The sequence below is a fragment of the Muscardinus avellanarius genome (genome assembly GCF_963383645.1).
Source record: "Muscardinus avellanarius genome assembly, chromosome: 2".
In the NCBI taxonomy this organism is placed as follows: Eukaryota; Metazoa; Chordata; class Mammalia; order Rodentia; family Gliridae; genus Muscardinus; species Muscardinus avellanarius.
Window position 1 is genome coordinate 33988068 of NC_137787.1, and position 11118 is coordinate 33999185.

Below are 11118 nucleotides of genomic sequence, written 5' to 3' on the forward strand. Positions count from 1 at the left end.
TATATATACATATGCATACATATATATACATATATATGTATATAAGTATATATACATATACATATATATACATATACATATATATATATATATATAGTTGGATCCTGGGTTTTGGCCTTGGATATATAAACTAATGTTTTTCATTATGTTTGAGAACATTTTAGCCATTACTTATGCACACTTTTCCCTCTTTGCTTCTTCTAGGACTCCTACTTTGCATTTGATTGCATACTTGGTAGTTTGTCATAAGTTTCTAAGGCTTTATTTACCATTTTTCATCTTTCTTCTATTTTCGAACTGAATAGTGTCTTTGACCTATATTCAAATTTGCTGATTCTTCCACTGGCTCAAATCTACTACTGAACTCATTTAATAAAATTTTAAATTATTGTACTCTTAAACTCCAGGGTTTGTACTTGGTGCCATGCTTGTGTTGGACTTCCTGGGCCAGCATTCACCACATCAGCCCCACAGAGTGAGCTCCCTGGTTGTTGCAGGGAATAGAGATGCCCACATAGTGCAAGGGAGAATCTGTGTTCTACAGTGTGATGGTGGGCAGGTTGGTGGAAGATGCCTCTGTGAGAGGCTGGTGGTCAGCCCTGGGGTCAGTTACCACCAGAAAACGTGACTCCCAGAAGGCAACATGGATCTGGTTGTGAAGGTCCCAGGAGCGAAGTGGCCAGTGATCAGGATGGCTCCAGTGGTCACAGCAAACTCGAGCATGGCCCTGTGGTCAGTGTTTCTGGAGGCTAGAATGCTGACATCAGCAGGTTCTCACTAGAGACAGTGGCTTGAGCCACCAGCAGACACTTCTCCCAGGTCCTCTTCAGGTTTGTGATGTAGATGCCATCACATTTCCTTTGGTAGAATTATTTTTCCATCTGGAAATTCAGATTGGTTCCATCTAAGTGGGTTCCTGCTCCAAGGAATTCAAGGACATCCTCCTTCATATGCAGGACATCAAGAGCTCTGGACATTGTGATATTTTCCTTGAAGTAACCCCGGGAATCAAGAACAACGCAGTATAGACCCCTCTCTGGGCAGCACATAAAGGGCCCTTTGGTTCTTTAGATACATCTTCCTTTAGTTCTTTGAATATACTTTAAAAACATGATTTAAAGTCTATTTAGAAAGTTTAAAAATCTGGATTGCCTTAGGCATGGTTTCTAATAATTGCTTTTTCTTTTGTTTCTTGGTATTTTTCATATATATATATATATATATATATATATATATATATATATTGTTGTTGAAAAGTGGACATCTTAAGAAATGTAACACAAGTCCCCAGGGACTTATTGTTGCGATAGGGGTAGTTGTTTTGTGATTTTTTTCAGAACCATTTTTATAAGTCTGAATACTTTGTCATGTCAAAGCTACTGAAGTCTACTTGGTTAGCTTCCAGATCAGCCAGATTTGCAGGTGACTTAATCAAAGGTGAAGTCTTAGGGTCTTGTGGGCCTTTTTGATCACATGTATAGTCCTGGACGTGGTGGTAACCCTGTGCATAGCTCATATATAGAATCACTGTGAGCATACAATTTACATGTCATAGCTATCTTGTTTTTCTTTTGTGGTACCGGAGATTGAATCCATGTTTTGCACATGCCAGGCAAGCACTCTGCCATTGAGCTATACCCCCATCCGTTTTCATTTTAAGACAAGATCCCTCTAAGTTGTCTAGGTTGATATTGAACTTGCAGTCTTCCTTCCTTAGTCTCCTACATTACTGGAATTATAGGCATGTACCACTGCATCCAGCTATTGTAGGTTACATATTCATATATAATCCAGTCTTACCAGAGCAACAGAATCACTATACACAATTAACTCAACTTTTTTTGGGGGGGGAGTGGAACCCAGTGGCTTTCTACCTCTGGGCTATACTCCCAGACCTATTTTATATTTTATTTGGAAACAGGGTCTCACTAAGTTGCTGAGAGCCTCGCTAAGTAGCTGAGGCTGGCTTCGAACCTGTGTGATCCTCCTGTCTCAGCCTCCCAAGTGCGGGGATTACAACCGTGCACCACCACGCCTGGCTTAACTCAACTTTTTGATACACAAACATTTTACTAACATTTTCTGTCTCTGATTTGCCAATAAGAAACAACTGACGAAAAAGAATTGGGGCTGCCTTATCTTTCTGTTTCCTCTATGGAATTGTCATGGAAGGCTTATGAGTTTACTAATGCAGGCAAAAGTAACATGAGTAAGAAATGATATGATAGAGTTTCCAGGTCATTTCTATTTCTGTCTTCAATACTGTTGCCTTCTCCCACTCTTTGAAGTAAGCTCTGGTTTGAATGGAGAACATAGCCTCTCAAGGCCGGCAGCACTCCCATTTAATGACAGATGTAAAGCACTTACGTTGTGCTTGTTTTGAGCGTCAATGAACTTCCATCCATTATGAGTCCATGAGCATTCCTGGCTCATGGAGCATCATGAATGTGACATGCAAATGGGGCAGGAAGGACTGGTGAGCTTTATAGTGTACCTCTCTCCTCTGATCATGCACACACTTCATCATTCCATTGGTTTTAACCTTGAAAACTTCAAGGATAAATGTTAAGAATTGGAAGATATACATGGGATAGCATTAAACCAACCTTACGGTCTTAGATAACTACATAGCCCTCACACCATAGATGCTGCTAAATGCCTACCCAGACAGTTTCTCTTACTTCTTGATGGGAAAGGCCAACTTTCTATTTTTTTTATCATGTTAGGGTACCCAGCTAAAAATCTGTATATCCTATTCTTTTCATAGTTTTTCTAATTAACAAATAAAAATTGTATATATTTGTTATACATAGCATGTTATTGAGATATTTATACCTCATGAAATGGCTAAGTTGAACTAATTAATACATATATTACCTCATATGCCTGTCGTTTTTGTGTGTATGGTAAGAATACAAAATCCACCTTTAGGAATTTTCAAGAATACAATATATGTTTTTTAAGTATAGCTGCCATGTTGTACAATAGATCTCTTGAACTTATTCCTCTTGTCCAACTGAAATTTCCTACCCTTGGCTCCATCACCCCGACCTTTCCTGGCACCCCATTCATTTTGAAGCTTGAGTGATGGCATGCCAGTTTTGCCCAGTGGAATGCTAACAGAAGTCTTCCTGGGATTTCTGGAAAAGCCCTGCTTTCACAACAAAGCTCTTCCTCCTTGTTTTTTTCTTTATTGCTACCTGAAGTGGACATGATCTACTGAGAAGGGCAACAAGGTGCCCAGGAAGCCCTCTGCATGAAGGCAGGGACCTGTGATGAGGAGTAGGGTTTGAAAGCTGAAGGGACTGAGGATGGCTTGCATCTTTGCAAAAGCCCAGGAGCACAACTCTACTTCTTATGATGCAAAGAAAATGAATCCCTGATTGATTAAGTTACTATTTTTCAGGTTTCTGTTACTTGCTGCAGAATACAATCATAACTTATACTCATTAATTTTGAAAACCACCTCTATTATGTACTAAATTCCCATAGATACACAGTTTTCTGTCTGTATTCTTAAACTGCCTGACTTCTCCAATGCATCCATGTGTTAAAATCACACATTTTAATGGCTATAGATTTATAGTATGTTTTTCAGTCTGTTAAATCAATGCCTCTTTGTTCTTTTTTAAAAAGTCTTTAGTTATTTTTGACCATATTCATTTCTCTATGAATTTTAGAACATGCTTGTTAAGTCCCATGAAAATGAGTAGAATTTTGATTAGGATCATGTTGAATTTATGATTAATTTGGGAAGGATAGAAATTTCTTTATTTCCATGATTTCCATCTAAGAACATAGCATAACTCTCCATTTATTTAGATCTCCCTTTTATGCTTTAGTACACTTTAGTTTTACGCACATAGGTCCTATACATTCTTGTTAGATCTATTTATTAGGGGTGACTATCTTTGGTGACTATTATGAGTGGGATTTTTTCCCATTATATGGTCAAATCCAGTTTTGCTAATTTATAGTAAATCATTATTTTAAAATTAATCTTGGTTTTGTGCTCAGTTATCTGGAATGACGCTTATCCCTAGATGCTTCCTAGGATCTCATGTTAGCTTTTGAAGCACTGGAACTTGGGTATTCTAGAACCTTGTAATTGCCAGAGTTTTTGTCTGGTCCAGGTCAAAAAACAAACTTCATGGAAGGTGTGAGACTTCACTGTCGGGATTATTTAAGGTTGTCTAGTTCTGCGGGGGCTTTATCTTGTTTATTTTTAGTGACAAGATTCTCAAGAGTCTCTGCAGGCTCCTCAGCATTTCTTTATTATTTAATTTCCACCTGCATGATTGCTCCCCAAAGTGAAGCGACCTGACAAACTGAGTAAGGATTGCTGCAAGATATTCCAGAGCATCCTCAGCACAGCTTTCAGCATTTTAGTGGTAATCAATATCTCCTTTCATTCCCAAAGCTAAAGGTATAAGGCCTAAATCCAGATTTGCTTCTGAAAGAATACACCAAAAGGCCCCAGGTGAGGCCCATATTAAACATTTTAGAGTTTTGGCTTATTAGATTAAAACTGAACTTCAAGTAGTTCTGAAAGCCAAGAAGTCAAATTATTTTCTCACTTCACAGTCTCACTAATATTTCCCAATACTTAAGAAATGTGTTTTTTATTGATAGTATTTTTTTTAAATGGCACTCAATTCTCAATGTATTTATTGCTTTGTGTGTGAGGGAGTACTGGGGACTGAACCTAGATGCACTCTACCCTTGAGCTACACCCTCAGCTCTATTATTTATTTATTTATTTATTTATTTATTTATTTATTTATTTATTTTGTTTGTTTTATTTTGAAGCAGGGCCGTGGAAAACCTCAGTAAGTTGCTGAGGCTGGTCAAGACCCTGTGATCCTTCTGTTTCAGTCTCCCAAATACTGGGATTACAGGAGTGTATCATCAAACCCTGCTAATGTATTGCTTTGGTCATAAGAATATGTATGGTTTCGTGGACCTGGGAGACTTCACACTTGAACTTCTCAAGACAGCCTGGGAAATATCATGCCTGTATTTTTGAATCTATAACACGTTGATCCTTTTATCTCAAATAATCAGTGAAGGGAAGAAGTATGGAGAGAGAGAAAGAGAGAGAGAGAAAGAGAGAGAGAGAGAGAGAGAGAGAGAGAGAGAGAGAGAGAAGAGAAGAGGAGAGGAGAGGAGAGGAGAGGAGAGGAGAGGAGAGGAGAGGAGAGGAGAGAGTAAGAATATGATGACAGTGGCAATGACACATTTCCAAATAGGTAAGTCCCTAAAAATCGTTTTGAAAAAATTTGAAGTTACTGATTTTATTTTTTTTTTTTAATTTTATTTTATTGGTGCACTGTATTCATACATCATAGTGGGATACAAACTTTGGTAGACATACGTGCACACATCGCCCAGTCAGCCCCCACCCGATCCCCACCCCATTCCCTCCCCATCCCTCCTTCCCATGCTTGGCTTAGTGGTTGACATCTAGTATTATAGCAATTTATCCAAAATTAAAAATGATAATCTCACATAACAGTTTCATTTGTCTGATGCCAAGCTTTTGATGATTTAAAGATAACATTTCAATATTTCTTTTTGCTTTCTTTCTTACCAGAGCATATTTTTTCTGTTTTTTTGTTGAAACTATCATATATTTATATATTTATTTTTCAGAAAAAAATCTATCCTAATATGGAATATGAATTCTAGATACCCAAAACGATCTTGAAAAAGAACAAAGCTAGCAGATATATATTTTCTGATTTCAAACCATATAAAGCTACAATAATTGAAACAGTGTAGTACTGTTCTAAAGGCAGATATATAAACCATTGGAGTTAAATACAAGCCTAGAGCTAAATTCTTCCCTATATTGTCAAGTTATTTTTGACAAGGTTTCCACGAACATTTGGTGGTGGAAATAATAATCTTTTAACTAAATATTGTTGAAAAATAATAATTACATGGAAAAGAATAAAATTGGACCCTTACCTAATCCCACATACAAGTATTAACTCAAAATAGATAAAAGACCTAAATATAAATCTTAAGACTATAAACTTTTAGAAGAAAATCTGGGTCATAAAACCTCACAACATTGAAATTGGCAGTGATTTCTTGGATATGATTTCAATGGCACAGGCAACAGAAGAATATACAAACTCCCTAGAAAATAAAAAAAATATATTGTATATCCAAAGACAATGTAAACAGAGTTAAAAGTTACTAATAGAATTGGATAAAATATTTCCAAATGCTATATCTGAAGGTATATTAATATCCCAACTAGAAATCCTAAAAATTAATAACAATAAAGGCAAACAATACAATTTAGAGATAGGTAAAAGACTAACATAAATAATGAATCTCCACAGATAACCAATCTTAGTTGTCTGTTGGATGGAAACTCTTGTTTCTCTGGTTCTGGTGAGTGTTACCTATTTCTTCTTTGTAGTTAATCTCTTTGAGTATTTTCTCTAGCGCTGGTTTTGAAGACATAAATTCCTTCAGTTTCTGTTTGTCATGGAAGCTTCTTATTTCTCCATCTAATTTGATAGAAAGTTTTGCTGGATAGGAAATTTTTGGCTGGAAGTTGTTTTCTTTCAGAGTTTGGAATATGTTACTCCAAGCCCTTCTGGCTCTCATGACTTGGTTTGGGAAGTCTGGAGTGATTCTAATTGGTTTGCCTCTGAATGTCACTTGGCCCTTTGTTTTTGTTGCCTTTAAGATTCTCTGCTTGGCTTCCACATTGGTCATTTTGACAATTATGTGGCGTGGGGATCCTCTTCTCCGATCCTGTCTAAAGGGAGTTCTATAAGTTTCCTGGACCTGTGCATCAACCTCTTGCTCTACGTTTGGAAAATTTTCTGCTATTACTTCCTTGAAGAGATTGTTGATCCCTTTGGTTTCACTTTCTTTTCCCTCCTCTTTTCCAATTATTCTTAGGTTAGCTCTCTTAAGATGGGCCCATATTTCTTCAATGTCAGATTCCTGCTGTCGGATATTTTTTTCTAGATTAGAAACTATGCGTTCATTTTTGGATTGCTCATCTTCTAAGAGCGAGATTCTGTTCTCCATGTGGTCTAATCGGTTGTTTGTGCTTTGAATTGAGGCCTTTACTTCATTAATTGCATCCTTTATCTCTTTTTGGCTCTCTCTGAGTTCTTTTCGAAGCACCTCTATTATTTCTACAGTTATTTTCCTGATTTGATCTTCTAGAAATCTCTGATTTTCTGTTTTATCAGGTTCTGATGTTGTGGGGTTGTGGGCGGCATTCATTGCTCCAGTATTATTCCTCTTTCCCATGATTTCGGATGTTTGTGCCTTCTCTGGGTTCTTCCCTTGGGTCACTATGACTTCACTTAAGGTGTTCTGGATCTCGAGTCAGTAGTATCTCAGACCCCACTACTCCTTTACTGGGTTTTATCACAGAGTCTCTGACCCAGGGAGTCAATAGAGGCTGCTTTAAACTATGGGGGGTGCCAGGTTGCACATTCTCCTATGGTGTGGTATCTCTGCCACCACCACTCCCTCACTGGGTACAGTGAGTACCTCAGTGAGGTACAGTACTGGGATTTCTCCTCTGTGGCCCACAATTTGACTCACTGTTCTTGAGTACGCAGATGTAGCTGTGCTGGATTCCGCGAATTCACTGCTGCTGCCGCCACCGGTGGCAATATGGCGCCACGGCTACGCCCTCGGCCATGAGGCTGGTGTATTTTTTCTTCTCTGGTTTTGATTTCCACTCTGAATCCCTGCAGCGTGTGCTGAGCTCAGCCACTGGGAGCTTTAAATCCTCTCTGCGCCGAAAGATCCCGCCTGGCTGTTCCTCAGCGGCTCACCTCTGCTTGCTGTAGGCGTCCGATGAGTTCGCCGCTGCCGCCGGCAGTATGGCGCTGCTGCCGCGTCCTCCGGCGCGTGTGTCTCCTCTGTGGCCCTGAGCTCTGTTCTCAGTCTGCTTTCTCTCTGGAGCCTGGTGGATTTTTTGTTTTTCTGGTGATGGTGTTTTCTGGCTATGAAAGGCGCTGGTTTTGTGGTGACTTCCGGGAAGATGGCGACCGAGAAAAGCGGGGCTTAAGAGCCCTGCTAACAACCAATTTCCATTACCTGAAGTTACTGATTTTAGAATCAAGAGGCACGTGTGAAATCCTAGCCCCACTAATTTCTATTTATGCCACTCTCATAATTCATCCTCAACCTCCCTAAGGCAAATTTTCCAGTCACAAAAAAATTGTGAGAATAAGTAAGATGAGTTTGACAAAAACAAATTAAAAACCCATGCAAACTGTAAAGTGAATTGCAGATGTGAGTTGTTAGTACTTTTACAATACTGAACACTTCTTCTTCTTGCCTGCTACATGCTTTGGGATGTACGAACCAAAAAGGAAAAGAACCTAAAGCTGACCTCAATACATGAAAAAAAAAAAAAAATCACACCCAAGCATGCTGAAAACTTTACAAAATATGTAATTAAAGTAAAGCTAGTGACTTCCTGATGAAATATTGATGAAAATGCTCAAAAACAAGTCATAAAATATAAATGCAAAGTAGTTAGCATTGTTCTGATGTTTGAACAAGTGGCTTAGAAAATCTAAAGAAAAACAATGGAGACAGCAGTGATTGAATCAAATGCACAGAGCTGCTTAGTGCTCATCAGGCCTCTACCTAAGAGATTTCCCTGGGGTTGGAGAATGTGCGCTTCTCTGGTGGTTAGATTGTTTCTTGATTGTCTGTGGAAGGTGCTGGCTTGCAAATTAGCTCCATCATCATCATCATCATCATCATCATCATCATCATCACGTTAATTTCCTATTGCTGCCACAATAAACCAGAATTTGGTGGGTTAGAACAATGAAGATTTATTATTTTATAACTTTGGAGGTCAGAAGTCCAAAATGGACTTTGCAGGGATATGTTTATTCTAGAGGCTCTAAGGGAGAATCTGTGCTTTGTTTTCCCAGATTATAGAGGACTGTCTGCATTGTTTTGCACCTTCCTCCCATTATTCCACACTCTGCTTCCATATTTACATCTCTATCCTTCCTGCTCCCTCTTATAAGAACCCCTGTGATTACATTGAGCCCACTGGATAATTCAGCACACACTCTTCCATCTCAAGATCTTTAACTTAATCATATATGCAAAGTCCCTGTCGCCATGTAAGTTAACATATTCACAGGTTCCTGTGAACATGGACATCTCTGGGGTAGGGACATTATTCAACCCTAGCACATTTGTCAACAACAGTTAACACTCTTTTCAATGTGCCAAATACTGTTCTGAGCACCTTGTACACATGAATTCACACACACACAAAATGAGGAAGACAGTAGTCTTCTCCACTTTGACACAGCATATAGGCATGGAGAGGTTGAGGAACTTGCAGCTAGCGATCAGGCGGGCTGACTTCAGAGCTCCTACTCTTCTCAAGTATGTTTCTGAAAGAGTAATAGGGAGCTGTGCTTGGTGGCACAGGCCTGTAATCCAGGACTTGGGAGGATGAGATAGGAGAATTGCAGTTTGAGGCTAGCCTTAACAACTTAGTGAGACTCCCAGCAATCTAGTGAGATCCTGTTTCCAAAAAAAAGACAAGGGGTGTGTATAGTTTGCAGGCAGAATGCCCTTGAGTTCAATCACCGGTATCAACAAAAAAGTAAAAAGGGGAGATAGATTAGCCAACTATACTTAGAGAAAGCAGAAGCCCTTAAATATAGTTTTGGTTGTTTTCTGTGTGTGTGTGTGTGTGTGTGTGTGTGTGTGTGTGTGTGTGTGTGTGTGTGGTGGTGCTGGAGGATTAAACCCAGGTCATTCTGAGCAACACCCCCAGCCCCATTTTTTTATTCTGCATTTGGAAACAGGGTCTCACTATGTTGCAAAGGGCCTTACTAAGTAGCTGAGGCTGGCTGCAAACCTGTGCAATCCTCCTGTCTCAGCCTGCCAAGTACTGGAATTACAAGGGTGAGCCACCATGCCCAGCTTAAATATAGTTTTTCAATAAACCATGATTCTATAGTAACAACAGCAGGAATATGGACATTTTTATATTTCTATAGTGGTTTATAACTTTATAAAGCACATTCTCAGCAATTTTCCATAAAAATTCCTCATAATTCTGTAGCTTGAAATATTTTCCTCCCAACTAAACCCTTTTCTTTTTTAGTTTATTTAAGTAGCAAGTGTTGATATTATGCCTTTCACAAGAATTTATGTACCTATTTGTTCTGTCTGTTCAACTATGAGCTCTTTATGTAAAGATAGAAACAACCTCTCCCCCATACCAAACAAAAAGTATAGTGAAGTTAACACTAAAAGTATTCAATAAATATGATTTCAGTTGAATAGTATGCCTAGGGAGAGTATTATATGGGGGTATTATCAAACCCAGAAGTAATAGAGTGGTAGACTCTATTTTTTGATGAGCCCTAATATATCATGAATTTTAGTATTCATGCTTCTGTACAATTTCCTCTCAGTTTGGCTCTGGGATGAGTCTATAACCACTTTAACTAACTGAATATGATTAAAAAAAAGATGCTGTGCCAGTTTTGGGTCCAGCTTTCACTTGGCCTACAAGTTTCTAGTTTCTCCATCTTGGAATACTCACTCTTGAAAGGTTGCTTTTGGGAACCCATCCGCCATGCTGTGAGGCAGCCCAAGGAGCCATGTGGAGAAGTCCATAAGGGAAAGGACTGGGCCCCTCACCAATAGCCCTGACTTCCAGTAGAGCATCCAGACAGCTGAAACCATCTGCCAACACAGGAAATGGAAGAATTACCCAGACAACCTGCAAAATTGTGAAGGAGAATAAATTGTTAACTGAGCTTTTAGGTTTGGGGATGTTTGGTATGTAGCATAGACAACTAGAAACCCAGAGCATCCATGTGATTGCAGCACTGGGACACCAGTTTTCTTTCCTTCTCTTCCTGCTGAAGTGCTGTCAGTGAAACTGAATTCTGAGTCAAGGAGGCTGAGACCTGACACTTACAAGCCCCCGAATGGCTCCTGGAGCTTTGGAACAGAACCTCCTTGTGGGTCGAGGCTGAGGAGTAAAGGCCAAATGTGCCTTTCAGGGTTTGAGGACTATTGGAGGAGAGATTGTTGGAACCCCACGCCGATTTGAATTCCCTCAAACCTGGGTCT

The 11118-nt window shown here is 39.2% G+C and overlaps 1 pseudogene across 1 annotated transcript; it reads right to left on the reverse strand.

Annotated features, from left to right (window-relative positions):
- Nucleotides 1-385: 385 nt before the first annotated feature.
- On the reverse strand, nucleotides 386-977 carry LOC308258666 (small ribosomal subunit protein uS2B-like; annotated as a pseudogene). The gene has a single exon. The product of its transcript is annotated as a small ribosomal subunit protein uS2B-like (transcript).
- Nucleotides 978-11118: the final 10141 nt, after the last annotated feature.